Source organism: Protopterus annectens, chromosome 12.part0 (genome assembly GCF_019279795.1).
Source record: "Protopterus annectens isolate FY-2018-M chromosome 12.part0, PAN1.0, whole genome shotgun sequence".
In the NCBI taxonomy this organism is placed as follows: domain Eukaryota; kingdom Metazoa; phylum Chordata; order Ceratodontiformes; family Protopteridae; genus Protopterus; species Protopterus annectens.
Window position 1 is genome coordinate 19,156,335 of NC_056746.1, and position 25,057 is coordinate 19,181,391.

The 25,057-nt window shown below is 43.6% G+C and overlaps 1 protein-coding gene across 1 annotated transcript in view; it reads left to right on the forward strand.

Moving 5' to 3' along the window:
* The window catches only part of LOC122816335 (selenide, water dikinase 1-like), a gene marked incomplete in the record, with an annotated part of 527,394 nt that overhangs the window by 297,334 nt on the left and 205,003 nt on the right, over positions 1-25,057 (forward strand).

The window sequence follows — 25,057 nt, forward strand, 5'->3', positions numbered from 1 at the left end:
ATCTGTTCCTCTTATTTTTTTTTTTTAGGGCTGTGCCCCTCTTGTGTGGATTTTAGCTGTTGATGTTGGAGCAGTTGCTCTTAAACCTTGCCTTTGTTTTTGTCTAGGCACTTCTGTGCTTCACTCCTGTAGTTGAACAGGGCTCTGTCAACTTGATTTCCCTATCCCTTTGTACTTAGTCTTAAGATAGTGTGCTTTGCTATTTGCCATAAATATTTTTTATAAATATTTAGATAATTGTGTGCTGGTGGAACAGTTTTTGAACTCTTTTTTGTTTCATATCGGAGATCTGAATTGTGTGCTGCTTAATATGTCTGACCAAAAAGAGAAAGAAGTCAGGTTTCAAGAGGTTTAACTGGGCAGAAGTTGTCCATTATGGACTATCATGTGCCCTGTGTATATTGTCTAGGACCTGTGCACTTAGAGGAGGAGGATTGTTCTATCTGCCACTCTTCTTATTTTTTTTTTTTTTTAATTGATAGAGGACTGTTGAAATTTGAATTTCAGGAAGCCTTAGATAAGACTGACGAGACCTCCATGTCTTCAAGGGTGTCCTCTGAACCCTCTGTTCCAAGCACCTCTGTTAAGGTGCAGTCGCCGGTTCCCAAGTTATCTGAGCCGTGCACCGAACCGATGTTTCGGAGCCAGCCCTGTGAGCTGGAGCTGGTGTCTAAGTTTCCAATACTTAGATCTGTGGGTTCTTCAGTCCCTTCAACCTGTTGTTCTAGGACCCTTTCAGACATCTATGTGGACCGTGTGGTGCAGAGGCTTTTAGAGAACCCAGCATTGGCCAAATTACTTTTGGTTTTGTCCCAACTGGGTTCGATTCCTACTACCGTCCCTTTGCCTCTGACTACTCCTCTGAGTTTACCTAGGCCTTCGCAGGTGGAAGATCTGATGGTTGTGGAACCCGTGGAGCAGAGTCCTGTCCCAGTGACTTCGGCTCAGTCGACCCTGATCTATTCGGTGCCATTCAGAGTCTGAGCTGACGCTCTCTCGTCTGTTCCGGGGGGGCGGGGGGTCTAACTGATGTCTGTTCCGACCCTTCCTCTCTGGGCCTTTGCGCAGATGAGCATTGATCCGTCCTCTGGTTCGGAGCCCTTGGTTTCGGCACCAGGGAAGCCGCCGCCTTCCTCTGAGCAGGCGGGATCCTTTGGGTCGAGACTCCGGTGCCTTTGATGCAATGCAATGAGGAGGGTAATGTCTGCCAAGACTCGCTTCCTCAGGTCTCTTCTCTTCCTCCCCTAAAATACCGCATTCTGCCTATACATTGCAGGTTCCTACCAAGAGTCGAGACCCAGAGTCTCAGGTAACCCCTTTGGGTGAACCCTGCTCTGAGACTTCAGACGCTCCCACTGATGAGGTCCCCAGAAAGAGTTTGCAAGAGGAGGCATTTGGATTCCCCTCTGGAATCCTTGACATCAGACACCGACTTAGAGGAATCAGAAGGGTCCCCACAGTCCCCCTCGGAGGATGTTTCCTTTGCAGACATCCTGGAAATACTGAAACGGAGGGGTGACTGGCAGTCAGATGTTCATCTCACATTGCTGCAGTCCTTACTTATGGGTAGTCCGCTGTCCTCGGTCGGCCCGAATACCAAAGTATTAGGCTGACGTCGGTCATGGGCACTTAGATCTGACATCAGAGCGTCAGGGTATAAAGGCGCATGACCGACGTCATATCCTCAGTCTTTTTTGCCGCATGGTCCGATGCAGAAGCAGCGTTGCAAGTGCCGTTCGGCGTTCTGAAATTTTTCGTTTTCGGAGTTTCAGACCGATACCAAGTTGGGCTAAGTACCCCGTTGGGGAATATTTTTGTTTTTTCTTGCCTCAGTTATTTACCGGATGTCAGAAAAAGTGAATAATTGTATTTCTTGTGGGAAACAGATACTGCATAGGGATTACCACTCGCTTTGTATTCCTTGTTTGGGACCGGAGCACGACGTAGTCGGGTGTCGGTTTTGTGCTAGGTTTAATAAGCACACTATAAAACTGAGGTTAGATTGCGCTAGGTTAGTCTTTGGCAAGAGGTGTAATTATAATATGCCGTCGGATGTTCCGACGCCCGCTTCTACTAAGAAGCGCAAAGACAAATCTTTAAAGCCTAGGCAGGATGATTCGTCGTTTGGACGCCGGACCTTTAGAAGCTACAGCTGAACAGGTGGATCCGGCTGAAGTTTCTGTTGAGTCCCAGGGGGAAACTTTGATTTTACAGGATGTGGCCTCTCAGGAGGCAGGTCAGGTGGAAGGGGCCTCTCAGGTTACTATTCTCCCTTCTATGCCTAAGGTGGTTAGGCCTTCTGCTACTGTTTCTAAGGCTCCTTCTAAGGGCAGGTCTGTCTTGCCTTCCTCTGGTGTCAGTTCTGGTTCTTCAGGGTCTGTGCCTAAAAGCACATGCTTAAAATGGCAGAGGATTTGATTACTTTAATTAGAGGTTCTATTCCCCCTCCTGATAAAAGGCCCAGGATGGAGCCAGAGTTGGAAAGTTTGGAGCAGGCCTCAGATGATTCAGAGTCTTCTGCTGAAGACATTCAAGATTTCCCTCCTTATGCTGATTCTGATGCAGAGGATTCCTCTCCTTCTCCTCCTCCAGAGGATTTTTCATTTTCAGAAACTCTGCATTCCATGAGGGAGCATTTTCAGTGGGAGGGACAGGATTACTCTGATTCACGGAAGAGACTTAGGGAGTTCTTGTTTTTACCACAGCATAGACCCTTAGTTATACCTCCGGTTTTGGATGTTGTTTCAGATGTTTTTTCGGAAGCTTCCCTTAATCCAGATTCTGTGCCTCCTGCCCCAGTTAAACCGAACTGGTATTACAGGGTGCCTGAGGCTCATAAATATCTGTATAAGAGTCCTAGGGCGGACCCAGAAACTATTAGTCAGGGGCCTAAGGGTGTTAGAGCCTCTGTTAAGAATCTGGTTCCTCTGGATAAGGAAGCTAGAGCTTTGGATAGATGGGGTAAGAAGGTGTATACCTCTTCTACTTTAGCAATGAGAGCTTTGAACTGCCAGTTTCATATGTTGAAGTATCAGAATTTCCTCCTTTCTCAGCTAAGGTCTAAAGTGGATGCTTTGGCAGAGGGCATAGAGTGTAAAGAATTGCAGGATTTAGTGCATGTTTCTGAACAGGTGGGTAAGCACTCTTTGCAATGTGGTTTTGATGCTTTACAGGCTTCTTCTAGGGTGGCTGCCACTGGTTCAGTTATTCATAGGCACGCCTGGCTTAAGGATCAGAATTTGTCTGAGCATGTTAAGTCTAGAATTCTGGATGCCCCTTTACAGTCTGAAGTTTTGTTTGGTCCTCCTGTGGAGTCAGTCTTAAAGAAAATGGAAGACAAGGCTAAGTCTATGCAGACTGTTAAAGATTTTTTGCAGGTACAACCTCCAAAGTTTAGTAGAAATTGGCCTACTAAGGGGTGGACGTACCCTTCTTCTGATTCTCAGTCTAGGAGTAGATCTAGGCGTGGTAGGGGTAGAGCTCAGAGTACTTTCAGGCCGAGACAATGGAGTTCACCTGCTCAATCTGCTGGTGAGGGCAGGGGCCATTTCTTTCGTAAACAGGCCCAATGACCTACATTTTCAGCTGCCAGATTCTTCTTGCCTGGCAGCTCCTTTGGGAGGAAAGTTGGCTCTTTTCAAGCAAAATTGGCATTTAGTCACCCAGGACAAATGGGTATTGGACATTATAAACCGAGGTTACAAGTTCTATTTCCATACCATGCCTCCTTTCAAAGGCATGCCAGACGTCCCTCGGCAAAGGATAGAGGCTCGCAGACAAATTTCTTTACTTCTTCAAATAGGAGCTATACAGCCAGTTCCTCTGTCAGAAGTGGGCCTAGGATTTTATTCTCTCCTGTTTCTAGTTCCAAAGAAAGGGAACACGTGGAGACCAATTTTGGATTTATCTATCCTCAACAGTTACCTGGACATTACAAAGTTCAAGATGCTGACTTTACAACAACTTTTACCTCTGTTGGGAAAAGATCACTGGATGGTTACTCTGGACCTCAAAGAGGCTTACCTTCATGTTCCTATCAGGCCCAGTTGCAGGAGGTACCTGCGTTTTCGGGCAGGAAATTTACATTATCAGTTCTCTGCATTGCCCTTTGGCTTATCTACTGCGCCCAGAGTGTTCACAAAGGTTCTGGCTCCAGTGATAGCATTTTTCAGACTGAGGAATACAGATTTATCCTTATTTGGACGATTGCCTGATTATTGCACAAGAAAAGGACGAACTTCTTCATCTACAGTATGTGATGGCAGTGTTAAGATGCCTGGGGTATTCTGTGAACGAAACAAAGTCCAGTCTAGTACCCTCTCAGGACATGTGCTTTTTGGGTGTGAGACTGAATACAGCTTCCCAGATGGCCTTTTTGACCCCGGACAAACAAAGAAGCCTTTCTCTTTATTTCCTTCAACTGTCTCTATGGTCCAGGCTGACTGCAAGGACAGTCCTTCAAGCCTTGGGGTTCATGGCATCTTGTATTCTGGTGCTTCCCAATGCCAAATTGCATATGAGGAAGCTTCAATGGTATCTCAAAAATGTATGGACACAGCACTGCCAAGATCTAGACACTGTCATTCAGATAATACCTTGCATTCGGAAGGAGTTTTTGTGGTGGGCTCAGGAATGTCACCTAAACAAGGGACTCTGTGACCCGGCCAGAGGCGAGTCAGATTCTAACGACAGATGCCTCGGACAAGGCTTGGGGAGCACACCTCAATGGAAAATGGGTGCAAAACACGTGGCCTGTCAAACTCCAACATTTGCATATCAACTTGAAGGAAATGTTAGCAGTCCAGTTTGCATTGATGGCTTTCAAAGATTTACTTCACCCAGGGCAGGTGTTGATTCAAACAGACAACACTACTGTCATGTGGTACATCAACAAGCAGGGGGGAACCCATTCTTACCCTCTTTGCAGGCAAGTGATGATTCTGTGGGAAACTGCTCTCAATCTACACCTCAATCTTCAGGCAAGGTTTCTACCAGGAGCACAGAACTCCTTAGCAGATGTATTGAGCAGACAAATAGTGGATCCTCACGAGTGGAAATTGGATCCTCATGTATTTCAACAGTTGACAGTGTTATGGGGAACTCCAGACATAGATCTGTTCGCTTCTCCACTAAATTACCAGTTGCCAAAGTTTTGCACAAAAATGTTTCATCACACAGCTTGGAAGGTGGACGCTCTATCATTCAGTTGGAACAATCTGCATGTATATGCCTTTCCACCTCTGCCTCTTCTTCCCAAGGTACTCTTGAAGGCCAGACAAGACAAGCCAACCATGATTTTGATAGCACCGGATTGGCCTCGACAACACTGGTACCCACTACTGAGGAGCTTAGTACGAGAACCTCCATGGCCTCTTTTTTGATTCCGCACCTTTTGTCACAAGAGGACAGTCACTTCCTCAATGTCAAGATTCAGTCTCTACATCTAACAGCCTGGCATATTCTGTTTTAGACTCTGGAGGGTCTCAGCTTCCACAACAAGTTTTGAATGTTATTTTGGAGGCCAGGAGGCCTAGTACCAGGAAAGTTTACGCTGATAAATGGAGGAGATTTTTTATTTGGAGCAAAGGAAAGGACTTTGATGTCTCCAAACCTGATTTAAGTGTTTCTGTTCAATATCTTACTGAGTTATTGGACAAGGGTTTGTCTTTCTCCTCAATAAAGGTCCATGCTGCAGCCATTTCTGCTCACTATGATTGTGACCCTCCTTTATTCTCTCATCCTTGGTTTAAGCAATTTCTTAGAGGGGCAAAGAATATAAGACCCCCACGTAGAGCTCCTACTCCTGCTTGGGATCTCAATTTTGTGTTGGAAAAACTTACTCTACAACCTTTTGAGCCTGCAGCTACTGCCGAGTTAAAGTATTTGTCATGGAAAACTGCTTTTTTGTTGGCCATTACCTCTGCAAGAAGGGTTTCTGAATTACAGGCCCTCATGACAGTGGAGCCTTTCCTGATTTTTCATAAGGATAGGGTATCTTTGCGTACTAATCCATCCTTTATGCCTAAGGTGGTTTCTAGTGTGGCCTTAAATCAAACTATTCATTTGCCTACTTTTTATGCAAACCCCCAAAATAAAGGGGAGAAAATTTTGCATACTTTGGATATTCACAGGCAGTTGCGTTATTTGAGCAGAACCAAGGAGTTCAGACAGTCTCAGCAATTGTTTGTTTCTCTTGCTTTGGGTTCGCAGGGTAAACCTGTTTCAAAACTATTTCTAAATGGATTGGGTTTTGTATTTCTTTCTGTTATTCCCATCATGGTAAGGAGATTCCTGCTGGAATCAGGCCTCATTCCACTAGGGCTACTGCTACTTCTACGGCCTTTCTAAGGGGGGTAGCTACAAAAGACATTTTGGAGGCAGCTACTTGGTAGTTCAGTGCATACCTTTTCTAAACATTACCACCTTCCTCTTTATTCTAAGTCTAGGGCTGGATTTGCCACTGCAATTTTACAGGGCATTTTAGCGGCCCCTAATGCTTTATGATTTTTACCATCCTCCCTTTCCCGTTGCTTTGGGATTCTACCCATAAGTAAGGACTGCAGCAATGTGAGATGAAGAACATAGTACAGTTTTGTACCTACCATAAATGTAGATGTTCAAGATCCACATTGCTGCAGTCCAATTACCCTCCCTCCTTCCCCACTGTAGTTAGACTTGGTGTTATGCTTTAGGTGATGGTTGTTGTTGGGCATGTTTTTGGGAGGTATTCTGTTTTTGGCTGTGGCCTTTCTGGTTTGGCCTTCTGACATCTGGGGCAAGAAAAGACTGAGGATATGACGTCGGTCATGCGCCTTTATACCCTGACGCTCTGATGTCAGATCTAAGCGCCCATGACCGACGTCAGCCTAATACTTTGGTATTCGGGCCGACCGAGGACAGCGGACTACCCATAAGTAAGGACTGCAGCAATGTGGATCTTCGAACATCTACATTTATGGTAGGTACAAAACTGTACTTTACCCCTACTGAGGATAAGTCAGTGCTCCTGAAGGCCTTTGGGTCTCAATCTTCCACCTCCTGGGTTACTCCACCCTTCGAACTGATGGTTCTGGTTGCTTGAAGGGCTTGGGAGTCTCCTGATTCCATGGAACCAGTCCCTCTGAGGCCCAATTAAGTTCATCACGTCCCCTCAAGACAAATTGTACCTCACTAATGGAGTCCCTGTTGATGCCATGGTGGTGGCGGCGGCCTCCAAGAAAGAAATGTCAGAGAGCTCTTCTACTGTCCATCCTCCTAATAGAGATTCTAGGACTATGGACAGATACGGGAAATGCGTTTTTAGTTGTGCGACGTTTGCCATGAGATCGCTTAACTACTTAACCCATTTTACCCATCTTCAGAGATCTCCTCCAGGAACTTGGCGATACTCTAAAGGGTAACACAGATGAGGCTATTTCTGAGAAGGTGACTGCTCAGCTTTCTACCCTTAATTCCATTGTCAGCTCGTCTATGTGGCTCATTTCCTATGCAGCCGATGGGTCAAGTCGAGCAGCAGGTTCAGCGATAGCTCCTGGATGCGCTTATGCTCCTTTGCGGAAGCCTTCAAGTCTTCCATTGTCAACACCCCATTTGATGGCTCTACTTTGTTGGGGCCCCAAGTCAAGGAGACTCTCACTAGGTGTGAGCAGGAAGGAAAGACTCTGCCGTAGGAGTCCGTTTTTCCACCCCTACTAGACCATACCACAAAGGGCAGAAAGGTGGAAAAATGTGATTCCGGAAGTCCCAAGGAGCTTTCCAGAACAAACGTAGTGAAACCCCCATTTGGGTGCAGAGGAGGGGGCAATAATGGAAGACGCCGCTTTGGCAGCAAAAGGGGGTCTGCAAAACCAGGGCAACAGGGAGCAGTTCTCTGGCAAGCCTCATCAGCGCTCCTGAGAGGAGGCCCGACTGTCCTACTCTGGAGGCAGTCTGGGGTCGCTTAGCTTTGTGCCCAGACGCCTGGCTAGGAATTACATCAGATTCTTTAGTAAAAAGCATAGTTGCCAGAGGTTACATCATCTCCTTCAGAATCCCCGCCAGTCAGAACAAGAATCCCAGATGTTCCACCCAGTCTGCAGGATCAAGCAGCTATAGAAATCCAAAAGCTGCTAAAGAGTTATCCAGCCAGTCCCGGCGGACCAGATATGATCCGGAACTTACTCCAGATTCTTTTTAGTTCCAAAGAAAATGGGGGACTGGAGGCCCATTTTAGACCTCAGCAAGCTAAACGCTTCTGGAAAAGTTCCAGATGGTCACGCTTTAGTCAATAATCCCGTTCCTGGGAATGGCCGATTTTAGATGTGCTCTTTAGATCTCAAGGATGTGTACTACCACATCAAAATGGCCAGACCTTCAGAGATGATTTGCATTTCCGGCTGGGGGCCAGTCACTACCAATTTCGAGCACTGCCCTTTGGTCTCACCTCAGCCCCCAGTGTTCAACAAATGCATGACCTTGGTTACGGCTCACCTGAGGCGTCTAGGGATTCCGGGTGTTTCTGTATCTGGACGACTGGCTCCTGTCTGCCACCACCAGGCATAAACTCATTCTTTCCAGGGATCATATGATCAATCTCTGTTCTCAATTAGTAATGACCATAAATTTTGAAAATTTTGCCTCATTACCATCGCAGCATATCTCCTTTATCGGAGCAGTTCTAGAAACCACCACCGCATTGGTCAGATTACCTCAAGAAAGAGAGCTCTCTCCGAAATCCAGCGTCCCGCTTGCTAAGAGTACCTGCCTTTCAGGTTTTAAAACTTTTTAGGCACCACGGCAGCTACCCTCATAGCAGTTCCCCTGGGACGGATGCACATACGGATACTCCAATGGTTGCTTTTCACCCAGTGGTCTTATCAACAGCTCCCAATGTCTTTCAAGATCCTACTGACAGACGCTTGCAAGAAGGACCTTCTCTGGTGGCTGAACAGTCTCCAGGTGACTATAGGTCGACCATTTGTACTTCCCCCTCCCGTAGACATGGTGACCATGGATGCTTCCCTGATAGGGTGGGGGGGTGGCTTTTAAAGGGAAGAACTTCCCAAGGTACCTGGCCAGAGATGGAATCTCATTTGCACATCAATGTCCTGGAGTTGAGAGCGGTGCTTTTAGAGTTGCAGCGCTTCACGACTCTCTGCCTCGGGAGACTATTGTGATCCAGACAGACATGTCGGTGGTCTGGTACATCAACAAACAGGGGGGAACCAAGTCTTGCCTCTTATGCCGAGAAGCCTTGAGAATTTGGCAATGGGCTGTATCCACCGGGCGCTTTCTGATAGCAAAGCACATCCCGGAGAAATCCAACGTGATAGCAGACAAACTGAGCAGAGCAATTCTGTTACCCCACAAGTGGTCCCTCAAAAGTAGTGGCAGAAATGATTTTCCACAAATGGGGTCAGCCTTGCTGCAACCTTTTTGCATCACCACTGAATGCCAAATGCAGAAGCTATTTTGCCCTGAATCTACCTCTGGGGGACAGCCCAAGGGATTCACTCATGCACAATTGGCCCTTGGATCTCCGTTATGCCTTTCCTCCAGCCCTGCTTGTGGCAGAAAGGTAGCCTGGTCTGCCAGAGCTAGGACGAGTGATGTATTTTTTGATTGGCCAGAGGGTTTTTTAGGGATGTAGTTTAGTGTAAATCTGCACTTGACAGCTACTTTTGCTGTTCTTTTTACATTAAGAAATTCCATCATCCGTCTTGTGAAAGAAGGTGTTTACCTGGTATTCCTGAGCTTAGAAGCACTCCATGGAGCTCTGTATAAGTCCATTATTGGCCAGAGGCACAGAAGTTGGGTTTTTTTCCTTGTCCTGCAATAAATTGAGTTTGCATGGAGCTGCTCACTGTGCAGCTGTCGTTAGCAATAACTTTGTAAAATTTGCCTATAAAGCTGGTGCTTGGGACTTTAACCTGTAACACAGAAAGGCTTTGCAGAATGCTAAATTTAGAACAACTAGTTAGTATGTTGAATACTACTAAAACACTTCTAGCCTTAACCCTAGACACCACTCTAGGGTCTCCTGCAAATCCAATTCCCTAAACCGTAGTAGTCCGTCTCTAATACAGGTCCTGACAACATGGATATGCAATTTTCCTAATGCCTGTGTGGCTAGCTTGGCAGATATGGACATAAGACATTGTTGCAGTTGTATACATTGCTTTATGCTCTGGTTGTACGGCATTTTATATAGGTGCGATTTCTAAACAGCTTGGTAGATGTGTTAAAGAACACTGTTATGCTATCAAAGCTAAATATACCAGTAATGCTTTATATAGGCATGCTTCGGTGTGCACTGTTAAGTTTTCTTTTTCAATTTTAGAATACAAGACTTGAGAGGGGGAAACATAAAAAAATAAGGTTGAAATGGAGACCTTTTGTCAATTAAGATTGGGTGCTGACAGTCCACCTGGGCTGTGACAGTATCATTTTTTTATAAGAATGAACATTGTGATGGGATCTTGGTAATTTTCCCTAATTGAATGATTGGTGTATTTTAATCAGAATGGAGTGTATTTAAACAGCTTAATTTTATTGTGTAGTTATTCTGAAGTTTTAAAGCGTTGATTAAACTTTGCTGCGCTATTTGGAGTTTTTCCTCTGCTGTCATTGTTTTTTTTTTTGTTTAGTTACACCCAGTGCCATTTTGGGTTTTATAGTTTTTGTGAATGGTTTGTGCCCCAGAGGACAACCTTTTGGATTTGACTTACTTTCAGTTATGGACAGTCAGCAGCCGTCATTAGCTGCTTTTACTTCTGAATTAGGCAATATTCAGAAGTCTTTAGCAGTGTTGGCTAAAATTTTGCAACAATGAGCTTGACCCTAAATCTGGGGTTTTTACTTCATCTTCAACTTCTGGAAGTGCGCCACCAGCTTTGAACAAAGGGGCAAGTGTTTCTAATAGACAGTCTAAAGACGTAGCATCAGCTTTGAGTTATGTTCCTGAACCTTTCTGCTGTTGTACAACCGGTTGATGATGGTGGCATGTCTAAAGACTATTTGTCCGACCAACTGGGTGAGTTTGGAGAGGGGTCTTAAAAGTATAGAGCATGAATAGTTGAGAACAAGTACTTTGACTGCTGCATTTAATCTAAAATTGTGCCTAAAGGGCTGAGGTTTATTAAAATTCCTAATGGTGTGAATCGTGATGAGCCCTTTGCAGAGTTGACTGATTAACAAAGCTGGACTTGAATTTTTGAAATTATTAATAAAGTGTAATAAGCAGTTGCTTGGTCAATTAAGAACTGAGATGGATGCTTTGGACAGCAATATTACTGATATATTAAGCAGCCGTGGCAGTGGAAATAAGGAGTATGAGTATGTGCTAGAGACTGTAGACAAATATGAGCAAGTTCTTACCCAAAGAAAATCAAAGAAGATTGATAGTGATATTGCTGCATACAATACTGGTCAAGCCTTCAACTTTAGTTTCAAAAACACGAGTTACAAGTCCTTTTACCAACAGAATAACAGTGGATTTAATAGGCATGTTGCAGCTCAGCTGTAAGAAAGGGTAGTGCCTCAATTTTAGCAGGAAGAAATCCCGGTCTCGAGCTAAGACGCCGGAAGCTGTATTCCAACAGTAAGGAGGAGTTTCTAGTATGGCGACTGCAGTAATGACACAGTTAGCTTCAGACCTCAATAAATCAGTTCTGGCTTCGGAGAACATTAACAGCAGTAATGGTTCAAAAAACAGGAAAAACATCTCCAAAGCGGTGAGGCAGAACCAGAATCGAGGCAGGAGCAGCTTTCGGAGACCATTACTGTTTTGGACACTGAAGTGAGCTCTTTGATTAAAATATACAATTTGACTAATATACAGTTATCTCTTGAACAAAAACATTTGTTGAAGCTCTGTTTGGGATTCATTCTGAACAAAAGTGCTGACTTGGCTAATACATTGTTGAATTTGAAATTATGTACAAGAAAACAATGTGATTGTTTTTAAAGATGTTGATGTTGCTTCTAACACTGTTATTAGAAAACCTTCCATTTTTAATCCTACATTACATAATACTTTAAGTTTTTGAGATGTTCTGTTCTAATGAAATTAGATCTTTATTTGGCTAACAAACCTGCACATTATTTTTCTAATTTATCAAAGGAAAGAAAGTAAGGCACTTAACTGAGCTGACCAGCAGAACTGATTTGAGATTTGTGAAGGCCGATTGGGGGGGGGGGGGGGGTGTTGTACACTGGGGATTATGTTAAAGCTATGGAAACCCTTTTGAATAATCCTGAAGAATACCATGAGGTTAGTTTTGATTATATTGATCGAAGTATATTAAATATGCTTTATGATTTTCTTTTTTTATGAATGCTGAGCCTGTTACCTGATTTATGATTTTTTTTCAGTTGATCATCCTAGGGTAGGTGTTTTGTTTGGAATTCCCAAAGTACATAAAAATGTTACCAGCCCCCCCCCCCACACCCCTTTTTGGCCTATTTTCTCTCTTCTGCTGGAAGTATTACTGAGGGGATTTCCCTATATTTGGATAAATTACTCCACCCTTTAGTGCAAGGCTTGGTTTCATATATAAAAGACTCTCTTGGTCTTTTTTAGAATCTGTTAGAATGTTTTATTTGGAAGAGAGCCGTGGTGTTTTCAGTGATAATTTTTTTCTACTAACTGTAGATGTGGTCACTTTATATACTTCTGTACCTCTCGAGTTGAGGTTGGAATATGTTGCTAATTTCTTGAATAAGTACACGGTGTGGTCAGAGTTTAGTGAAGACCTGTGTTTCAATGTTAGAACTTGTGTTGGAGAAAAATGTTTTTGTATTTAGGTTCATAGGTTCATACTAGGCTATCTGCCCAAGGGCATTTATAAGCCTAGCCCATAGTTATGTGGCTTTCGCCACCCCTTTAGTTTGAATAAAAACTATGCCTATCATTTTTCTGTGCCTCTGTCAAGCAGTGACACTGAAGTAATCCCTGGGGTATATCTGCGATCTCCCATCCATTGGTTAAGATTCCTCTTGAACAAGGCCAGCGAGGTGCTCTGCCTCACATGTACCGGGATTTTGTTCCACAGCATAGGGAGTCTCTGGGTGATGAATCTGTCCCTCCAGCACGTTCTATTTATAACCGTGTCAAGGTTTGTCTCCCGCCCTTGTGGTTCTGAGGGATCTAGATTTTTTGAGGTGAAGCATATTCATCAAATCTGGGTTTGACATGGCCTTGTATGTCAGGCACAGGTCACCTCTGAGCAAGCGGTATGAGACTGAATAGAGCTGGAGTTCTTTCAGTCGGGCAGCATAAGACATATTTTTGAGACCCTTTATCCTTTTGGTGAGGAACTTGGGGCCTTTCAAGCTGCAGCAGGTGTCTGGTCAGATACATTCCAAACGGGGCATTGTACTCAATCATAGGTCTAATGAGTGATGAGTACAGGGGGACGATGACCTCCCTTGATCTAGATGTGAATCTCTTAATGAGGTGGGCAATATAGAAGGTTTTCCTAACTACTTTAGCAGCATGAGTGTCAAACGAAGGCTACTGTCAACTTGGGTCCCCAGATCCCTGATGACTTTTTCTGTGCTCAGTGGATTGCCACCTATATGGTAGCTAGGGGTAACCTTGTTTTTCCCGAAGGGTATGACTATGCATTTTTTGGTGTTTAACTTCAGGCCATGGCTCTGGCACCAGTTATCCGTTTCTGTGAGGCCGTTCTGGAGGATATCTGTGTCAGATGTGTTTTCGACTATAGCCTAGTTTGCAGTCATCTGCAAACTTTGTCAGCCATAACCCTCCTGTGTTTGCTTGTACTTCAGAAAAGTAGATGCCGAACAAGAGTGGACCCAGGACTGAGCCCTGTGGGACACCACTTGTGACAGGCTTTGAGTCTGACATGGCTCCAGCAACTCTGACCTTGTGGGTTCTGTCACTTAGCCAGTTTGCAACCCATCTTGTGATGTATGGGTTTACATTCAAGCTGATGAGTTTTTCGATGATACCTGAGTGGGGTATTGTGTCGAAGGCCTTTGCCAGGTTGAGGTAGGCTGTATGGACTGCCTTTCCCTCATCAATGGCCTTGGTGACTGTCTCGAAAAAGTCAACCAAGTTTAAGAGGCAGGATCTGCCTTTGACAAAGCCAAACTGGGTTGGATCCAAAGTCTGCAAGTTCCCTATGTCTTTATTTATGAGTTCCATTATGATTCTCTCCATGGCTTTGCAGATAAGGCTTGTCAAGCTAATGGGGCGGTAATTTCCAGGGTCTGTGGAGGCACCGCCCTTGAAGTGGGACCACAGTCGCCGTGCGCCACTCCTTTGGTACGTATCCTGAGGTGAGGCTAAGATTAAACAGCTGTCCTAACTGTGGGTTTATTTGCCTTGGATGATTTTATGAGAGCTCTTAGTTTTTTACTTATAATGATCAAAGGTGTCTTACCTTTCAAGGATTTTGCTCTCTCTTGTAGTAGCTTCCTCCTTTTGTTGTAGAGCTTGTTTATGGCTGGGGTCCACCAGACTGGACGCTTGCCTTTGGTACAGAGAGTCTTGGCTTTGTTTGGGATTGCCTGATCCATGCAGTCCTGTAGGTGCTGGTAGAAGGCATTTGTAAGTGATTCAGCGGTTTGAGTAATGTTTACCACTGGCTCAGGGGCCTTAAAGGAGACCACACTAGTTTTTAGAAGTGTGAAATCGGCTTTTGAGAAGTTTTTCACTGTGGTCTTTTTGTTTCAGGTGGGGCGGGATGAGGACCTCCAGCGAGATTAGTTTATGATCTGATCTCACCAGTGAGGGGTATACTTCCGGTGTTGAACATTTTGATCCCATGTTCGTGATGATGAGATCAAGTATGTTTTCTCCTCTTGTGGGGATGGTGACTAGTTGTTCCATGGCATTTGAGTTTATGAACTCCAGGAACCTTTGGGCTAGAGTGTTTGGGCTTGAGTAGTGTTCCCAGTCTATATTAGGGTAGTTGAAGTCACCTAGTATGATGGTGTTTGGAGATGCATTTATCCCCTCCAATGTTTTCAGGAAGGCCATGTGAGGTTCCTGAGTTTGAGAGGGTGGCCTGTAACATGCTACAAATTGCAGAGCAGCCTTGCCTAGAATTAATAAGAAATTCTACCAACAACGAAGAGGAGTTGCTATAGGTGCCACAGTTGCTCCTGCTTTTGCAGGTTTAGTCATGGCCTGGTGGGAAATGGAATATTGGCCGAATATTTTTTTAGCTAAGGATATTTTTTTATTGTCATTTTATTGATTTGTTCATTATTAAAGGATCTGAAGAAAAAGCAAACATTTTTAGAACAGTTAAGTAAAAGTAGTAATTTTTTGAAATTTACGTTAAGCAGTTTAGGGCACCAGGTCAATTACCTAGATGTGGTGCTTGGTATATAGTTTTTCTAGTAAGATATACAGAAGACTTGTGTAAATATTTACATTATCAGAGTAACCATCCTGCTTTTTTGAGATGTAACATCCCGAAAGGACAGTATTAGAGCCTCTCTGTTAACTAATAATGAGGATTTTTTTCATGGAAATAGCATTTATCATCAGTTTATTTTTTGGCTACATGATATCCAGACATTTTATTAGTCAGTTTAGCATTTGAGATCTAGCGTGAGATCTCTGGACTTTCCGCCTATTTTAATTCCTGGTTTAACAGTAAAAACTGTAGTCAGTGCCATGATTAAAAACATTATCACTGATAATTGGAAAATAATTAGTGGTAGTGATTTGTCAAGAATTTTGGGGAAGGCTCCTTGTTCTGTACGTAAAAAAATCTGGTAGTCTGAAAGCTTTACTACAGCATGACGGCACTGTCCTCCCCCTTCCTAGATCAGATAAACCTAAGGTACTTACAAATGTTTAAATTTCTCTGCTTGTAGGTTTATCTGTGAAGGGCCATATATTTAACACATTTAGATCCTACTATTGCTGTATCTGGTAGGTTTACTTGTAATACTTCACATGTTGTATACATTGCTTTATGCTCTGGTTGTACGGCATTTTATATAGGTATGACTACTAGACAGCTTAGTAGACGTATTAAAGAACACTGTTATGCTATTAAAACTAAAGATACCAGTAATGCTTTAGGCATGCTTAGGTGTGCACTATTAAGTTTTCTTTTTAAATTTTAGAATATATTGGTAAAGACTTGAGAGGGGAAACATCAAAAATAGGGTTAAAAGGAAGGACATCTTATGGCAATTAAGGTTGAGCACTGGCAGTCCACCTGGTCTGAAAGTATAAACATTGTTTTTTAGAAGAAAGGAAGTTGACCTTGTAATTGGGTTCCTGTTAATTTTCACTAATTGAATGATTGGTGTATTTTAATCAGAATGGAGTGTATTTAAACAGCTTGATTTTGTTTAGTTATTCCGAAGAAGTTTTAACAAAAGTGTTGATTAAACTTTACTATGCTCTTTGGAGTCTTGGAGTTGTTCCTCTGCTGTCAGTGTGATTTTGTTCGTTACACCCAGTGCCATTTTGGCTTTTATAGTGTTGCAGTTGTCTCCTATTCTGAGAACCATTTAATCCTTAAAGAAACTTACACAGTATGAAAGAAGTACATACATAACTTTGGAGACAAATCTTACAAGGTTGTCAAGATCACATGCACTACATTCTTCACACACCACTAGTTTTTTTACTCTGAGGCCCTTAAAATGAGCTCTCCCAAGTCTGAGCTCCTAAGTCAAGTGGCAACACCTAGTCTCGGCATTCACTAAAGCTTGTACCAAAAACCACACATGAGCCTGTGACGCCCATGCATTGACCCAGCAATCAAGGAGCCTCAATCCTCACCACTAACACCTGTGAGGGGCATCCATATAGGGAAAGGATAACAAATACACAGTAAAGTACAGTTTCCCTTGAGAGCACAGAGATCAGTTGGTCTGGGGCTGGTTTTCTCCTTTTCTCTCCAGGTTCCCAGTGACTCCCCACTGGCACAGCTGTAGGGTCCAGATCTCAGCATAGTGGGCAAGCTAAAACCTCCAGCACCCTCTGTCCAACCAGTGCTTCGTGTTCCTGCCCAAGTAGCGGACGCACACACTTAAGAGATTATACAACCACACGCACTCTCCTGGGGAAGGCTGGCACAGGTTCTTCAGCTGTGCCCCTTTTACTCAGACTATACAGTAGAAATCAATTCCACCACCCAGCTAATATTTATTAGCTACTCAAAGGACCTTAAAAGGGTGTCCAATTACTGTGCAGTGTTATTACCCAAATGGTAAGTGCAACCTAACAGTCGAGACTTATTTGGAGTGACTTGGTACAGTATCACTATATACATGCGGTGAACTCTAGAGCTTAAATTAACTCTACATAAATTAGCCACAGTTGAAAGGTTAAATATATAATAAAAACACTACAATACTTCTTACTACACAGTGCTAAGTTCTGACATCACAGAAAAACAAGTCTAATCTTCATATTTCCTAGCTTATATCTAAGAGAAAACACAGTTCTAAATAACTTGCATATAGAAGCGGGCAGTGCTGGTGATAAGACCAAATGCTCTGATCTGTCCGATTCTCTCTAAATTGATAACACAGAGCTGCTTCACATGACATGGTTCTTCACACCTACAGAAACTACATTTACATTATAAATGACATTTACAAATGCAAATTCTAGCCATTGCCTCTGGTGTTAAAACAATAGGCAGGATGCCTCCCTCTAGACATATTGACTCCGAATTTTGACATCAAAGAATTGACTTATCTTTGTTACAGCAGAGTGCACTATTACATTTTTGCAGTTCAGTATCCAATCCAGTCTCTTCACAAGCCTGTGGTTTACATTAATATTTACAAGGGACAGAATTATCTACAAAATTCTGTCTGGCTAAGCTGGCAGCCTTCACCCATCTCCACAGAGCCTACAGCCAGTGATCCCCCATCAGCAAAGCCCAATAGGCAAGAAAGCAATTGATCCACTATTGTCATAAGGGATTTTATTGCATGACTTGACTCCGTCACCAGGCTGGCCAAGGAAACTAACTTTAGTTGTCTATCTGGAGATAAGTGCTATGTGATTTTGTGGATCCTAAGTCACTTCACCACAGGTCCCAATATGATTCATAGTCCATGTGGGTGTAATTGACCAAAGACCTACCTTGCTGGAGTACATGAGACCTTATGGATCTCTGTCAAGTATGTGCCTTGCATTGAGCAGTTTTCTATATTCATCAAGGATTATTTCACAGTATGAAAAGTGAGAGAAGGAACTGAAAGATGAGGGCTGGTAATTCTCCCTGTTTTTAGTAAAATTGTGCTGTTGGCTAATAAGTACACTTGGATGTCAACGAAGAAAACTTCACCTTTTCTAATTGATTTTTCTTTCAGGCTAAGAGAACACTGACTAGGAAAAATCCTGCAGATGTTCTTAGTCTCACATTGCTGCAGTCATAACCATTGGGTAGTCCGCTGTCCTCAGTCGGCCCGAATACCAAAGAGCTAGGCTGGCGTCTGTCATTGTCGCCCAGAGCTGACGTCAGTACGTATTGGTACTTAAGCGCATGACCGCCATATCCTCAGTCTTTCTTGCCGCGTGGTCCGAAGCAGAAGCAGCGTTTGCAAGTGCCGTTCGGCGTTCTGAAATTTTCATTTATCGGGTTTCAGACCGAAGACCAAGTTGGGCTAAGTACCCCGTTGGGGAAATTTTTGTCTTTTCTTGCCTCAGTTATCCGGATGTCAGAAAAAGTTAATAATTGCAATTCTTGTGGGAAACCGATACCTCATAGGGATTATCATTCTTTCTGTATTCCTTGCTTGGGGCCTGAGCACGACGTGGTCGGGTGTCGCTTTTGTGCTAGATTTAATAAGCGCACCATTAAACGTAGATTAGACTGTGCCAGGCTTGTTTTCGGTAAACATGCCATCGGATCCTCCGCCCGCTACCGCAAAGAAGCGCAAAGATAAATCTTTGAGGTCTAAACCGGATTATTCGTCCGTTGCGGACGCCGGTTCTTCGGAGCCTCCGGTTGAATCTGTGGATCCGGCCGAGGGTTCGGCTGAATCCCAGGGGGAACCTTTACTTTTGCAGGAGTTGGCCTCTCAGGAGTTAGGCCCAGCTGAGGGTGCTTCTCAGGTATCTGTAGTTCCACCTTTACAAAAGGTTATTAGGCCTTCTCCTTCAGTGGCTAAAGGCCATACTAAGGCCAAATCTTGTCTTGTTGGCCCTGGTCATACTTCTAGCTCTCCAGCCCCTGTTCATTCCTCAGACTACTCTGATTCCTCAACTGAAGAAATTCAGGATTTCCCTTCCTATTCAGATTCGGATGCAGAGGACTCCTGTCCTTCTGCTACTCCTCCAGAGGATTTTTCTTTTTCTGAGACTTTACATTCCATGAGGGAACATTTCAAGTGGGAAGGTCAGGATTTTTCAGATTCTCGGAAAAGGCTTAGGGAATTTTTGTTTCTGCCGCAACATAGGCCCTTGGCTATTCCTCCTGTCTTAGATGTTGTTCAGGATGTTTTTTCTGAATCTTCCCTTAATCCTGATTCTTTGCCTCCTGCCCCTGTTAAACCAGACAGATATTACAGGGTTCCAGAAGCACATAAGTATTTGTACAGGAGTCCTAGAGCTGATCCGGAAACTATTATTCAAGGTCCGAAGGGTGTTAAGGCTTCTGTGGCTAAGAATCCAGTTCCTTTAGATAAAGATTCTAGAGCGTTAGATAGGTGGGGGAAAAAGTGTACACCTCCTCTACGTTAGCTATGAGGGCTTTGAATTGCCAATTTCATATGCTGAAGTATCAGAATTTCTTGTTAGGCCAATTGAAATCTAAGGTGGATGCTTTATCTGAGGGTATAGAGTGTAAGGAGCTCCAGGAGTTGGTTCATGCATCAGATCAAGTTGGCAAACATTCTTTGCAGTGTGGTTTCGATGCTCTTCAGGCTTCATCCAGGGTGGCTGCTACAGGCTCAGTTATTCGTAGACATGCCTGGCTTAAGGATCAAAATTTGTCAGAGCATGTTAAGGCTCGGATTTTGGATGCTCCTCTACAATCTGAAGTACTTTTTGGTCCTCCTGTGGAATCAGTTTTGAAAAAGATGGAAGATAAGGCTAAGTCTATGCAGGCGGTCAAGGATTTTATGCAGGTGCAGCCCCCTAAGTTTAGTAGGAATTGGCCTGCTAGAGGATGGTCTTATCCTTCTTCGGATCATCAGTCTAAGGGCAGGTCTAGACGTGGTAGAGACAGGCTCACGCTCAGGGTTCTTTCAGACCTAGGACTTGGAGTTCTCCTGCACAGTCTTCTGGTGAGGGCAGGGGTCAGCCCTTTCGTAAACAGACCCAATGACCTGTATCTTCCGCTGCCAGACCCTTCTTTACTGGCAGCTCCTCTAGGAGGAAAGTTGGGACTTTTCAATCAAAACTGGCATTTGGTCACCCAGGACAAATGGGTGTTAGATATCATAAATCAAGGTTACAAGTTTTATTTCCACACTTTTTTCCTCCTTTCAACGGCATGCCGGATGTGCCTCCTCAGCAAAGGCTGGAGGCTCAGGAGCAAATTTCTTTGCTTTTGCAGATGAGGGCAATTCAGGTGGTCCCTCCGTCAGAAGTAGGCCTAGGATTTTATTCCCGTCTTTTCCTAGTGCCAAAGAAAGGAAACACTTGGAGGCCAATTCTGGATTTGTCCATTCTCAATACCTACCTAGATATTCCAAAGTTCAAGATGTTAACATTACAACAACTTCTGCCTATGCTAGGCAAGGATCACTGGATGGTAACCCTGGATCTCAGAGGCCTATCTTCACATTCCTATCAGGCCCAGCTGCAGGAGATTCCTGAGATTTCGGGCTGGTACTTCTCATTATCAGTTCTCTGCATTGCCCTCATCAGTTCTCTGCATTGCCCTTTGGTTTATCTACTGCGCCCAGGGTATTCACAAAAGTTCTGGCTCCTGTAATTGCTTTCTTCAGACAAAGAGGAATACAAATTTATCCTTATCTGGACGATTGCCTGATTCTTGCTCAACACAGACAAGTTACTACAACATCTCCAGTATGTAATGGCAGTTTTAAGATGCCTAGGGTATTCTGTGAACGAAATAAAGTCCAGTCTAGTGCCCTCTCAGGACATGTGCTTTCTGGGTGTGAGACTGAATACAGCTTCTCAGATGGCATTTCTGAACCCGGACAAACAAAGAAATCTTCATCTATACTTCCAGCAATTATCAGTAATGTCCAGGCTGACTGCAAGGACAGTCCTTCAAGCCTTGGGGTTCATGGCATCTTGCATTCTAGTACTTCCCAATGCCAAACTGCATATGAGGAAGCTACAATGGTATCTCAAAAGTGTGTGGACTCAACACTGCCATGGTTTGGACACGGTCATTCGGATTTTACCTTGCATCCAGAAGGAATTCTTGTGGTGGGCTCAGGAATGTCACCTAAACAGGGGACTCTGTGACCCAACCAGAGGCGAGTCAGATCCTAACGACGGATGCCTCTGACTTGGCTTGGGGAGCACACTTCAATGGGAAATGGATACAAGACAGGTGGCCTCCCAAACTACTACATTTGCATATCAACATGAAGGAGATGTTAGCAGTCCAATTTGCCTTGATGGCCTTCAAGGACCTACTTCAGCCGGGACAGGTGTTGATTCAAACAGACAACACAACAGTCATGTGGTACATCAACAAGCAGGGGGGAACACATTCCTACCCTCTTTGCAGACAAGCAATGATATTGTGGGAGACTGCTCTGAGTTTGCACATCATTCTTCAAGCAAGGTTTCTGCCAGGAGCACAGAACTCCCTAGCAGATGTATTGAGCAGACAAATTGTGGATCCTCACGAGTGGAAACTGGACCCTCAAGTTTTCAAACAGTTGACCGTGGCTTGGGGAGCTCCAGACATAGATCTGTTCGCTTCTCCACTGAATTTCCAGCTGCCAAAATTTTGCACAAAGATGTTTCACCCAAATGCTTGGAAAGTGGATGCTCTATCTTTCAGTTGGAACAACCTTCACGTTTATGCTTTCCCTCCTCTGCCTCTTCTTCCCAAGGTACTCTTGAAAGTCAGGCGGGACAAGCCTTGCATGATTCTAATAGCACCAGATTGGCCACGTCAGCATTGGTATCCTCTGCTAAGGAGTTTAATTCAGGAGCCTCCTTGGCCTTTGCCACAGATTCCTCATTTGTTATCCCAGTCAAACAATCCTTTTCTCAATGTCAGAGTGCAGTCCCTGCATCTAACAGCCTGGCGTATTCTGTAATGGAGCCGGTGGGGTCTCAGCTTCCTCAACAGGTTTTAGATGTCATTTTGGAAGCTAGGCGGCCTAGTACTCAAAGTTTATGCTGATAAATGGAAGAGATTTTTTCTTTGGAGCACAGCGAAGGGCTTTGATGTTTCAGTACCTAATTTGAGTTTTGCATTACAGTATCTTACTGAATTACTGGACAAGGGTTTGTCATTCTCTTCTGTGAAGGTTCATGCTGCAGCCATTTCTGCTCACTATGATTGTGACCCTCCTTTATTTTCTCACCCTTTGTTCAAACAATTTCTTAGAGGGGCAAAAAATATAAGACCCCAGTGAGCTCCTACTCCTTCCTGGGATCTCAATTTTGTGTTGGAGAAGCTTACTTTACCTCCTTTTGAACCTGCAGCTACATCTGAACTGAAGTTTTTGTCTTGGAAGACTGCTTTTTTGTTGGCCATTACTTCTGCTAGGAGGGTATCTGAATTGCAGGCGCTCATGGCAGTTGAACCCTTTCTGATATTCCATAAGGATAGAGTTTCTTTGCGTACTAACCCTACTTTTATGCCTAAAGTGATTTCTAATGTGGCTTTGAACCAGTCTATTCATTTGCCTACTTTTTATGCTGACCCCCAAAATAAGGGGGAAAAAGTCTTGCATTCTTTGGATATCCACAGGCAGATACGTTATTATTTGAGCAGAACTAAGGAGTTCAGGCAGACTCAACAGTTGTTTGTTTCCTTTGCTTTGGGTTCTCAAAGGAAAGCTGTTTCAAAGCAGACTATTTCTAAGTGGATTGGTCAATGTATTGCTTTTTGTTCTCATCCTGGGAAGAATGTTCCTGCGGGAATCAGACCTCATTCTACTAGGGCTACTGCCACATCTACTGCCTTTTTGAGGGGGGTAGCTACTAAGGATATTTTGGAGGCGGCTACTTGGAGTTCAGTACACACTTTTACTAAGCATTACCATCTCCCTCTTTATTCCAAGTCCAGGGCTGGGTTTGCCACTGCAGTTTTACAGGGCATGTTAGAGCTCCTAATGCTATTTAGTTTGCCAGCCTCCCTTTTCCTTTGCTTTGGGATTCTACCCAATGGTTATGACTGCAGCAATGTGAGACGAAGAACATAGTACAGTTTTGTACCTACCATAAATGTAGATGTTCGAGGATCTACATTGCTGCAAGTCCTATTATCCCTCCCTCCTTCCCCTCTATAGTTGTTGGTTGCTGTGTTTCTTTTTGGGATGCTCTTTATTTCCACACTGGTGGTTGTTGGGCGTTTACTATTTTGGCTCTGGCCTTTCCTTTGTAGGCCTTCTGACATCTGGGGCAAGAAAGACTGAGGATATGGCGTCGGTCATGCGCTTAAGTACCAATACGTACTGACGTCAGCTCTGGGCGACAATGACCGACGCCAGCCTAGCTCTTTGGTATTCGGGCCGACCGAGGACAGCGGACTACCCAATGGTTATGACTGCAGCAATGTAGATCCTCTAACATCTACATTTATGGTAGGTACAAAACTGTACTTTTTAGCAGTTCCAGCTTTGGCACAAGAGATGACTTATTTAATTACGGGAAGCCAATTGTAATCAGAGCTGACTAAAATTAAACAGAGTATATCCACTCGTATATACTGATGAAACTGCAGAAGTCATAGGACAAAATGAAAAAGGCCGGTTATAACAATGTTAGAGACGTTTCAAAAAATAGTAGAGGACAAGAGCATACAAAGAGAACCTGCTGTACCAGAGAAACTGGAAGGAATAAACTGTTTTTTATGAAAGCAAAAATAATTTACTAGACTGATATTCACAACAAGATTTGTTTTACTAGAAATGGCATATTGCGTGTTTACTCCAAACATGACCAAGAGAAAGCAGCCAAGACCTGTATTAACGATGCAGTCATGCGATCAGAATGAGCTGATCCTAACAAAATTGGCAGAAGGGCAAAACATTTAGAGGCAGTGTTTGTGGAAAATGATTATTCACTGTACAGCAGACAGAAGAGAAGAGCAAATTTAACCCAATAATCAGGAAATGTCATGCAGCACGTATGAGATTCAAGCTAATGTGTCCCACTGTCTCCGTACTTTCTTTCCTGGAAGATCAGTCCTATTTTTATGCAGAACAGGGCAAAGGGAGAAATGTAAAAGTTTGTCCATCAAAGTGACCAACTCTGCTTATTCTTTTGATAATAAAGGTCAGCGAGAGAGAGACTTTGCCAGTGGAAGTTTCTAGTGTTCCAAAAGAAAATGCTTGCAAGATTGAAAAAGTAGGAGTTGGCCAGAAGAATTGGATTACTTTGGACTTGAATAAAAGTTTGGGGATGGGAGATGGAGATTAGGAAGAAGGCCAATAACACTGAAACTGCTGAACAAATGTGAGACTTGCATCGCTCGCATTTGTGATTTAGCTTCACAAGAAAGTGGCTAAGATTGAATTTTTATGTTTTTGTTAAACTTGTTGGACTGACTGGCATATACCCCACTTCATCATTAATGTTGAGAAGGAACTAAAAGGAAAATAAGTAAAACTATGTTAACCGTATTCTGTAAAACTTTTCATGATATAAATTGCATGTTGGATACTGAAGTGCATTTTTTAGCTTTACATAAAAAGAGAAGAAAAGCATAACAAAAGCAGGTTTAAGTTGATAAGTTCTTAATCTTGGGCTGTTGAAGAGCTGGGTGGGGTGCAACAGCACAGTGATAAAATATGTATACTCTGTATGCTTTCTTGTACTTGGGGTGAATGCCTGGGTTAATGTCCCTGGCTTAATCTGTTTTTTTTTTGTGTGCACAAGTGCACTTTTTCTAAAGGGGCAAAAGTTAATATTTTCTAAAAGCATACAGATTGTTCACATCTGGGACTAGAATTAAGAAGG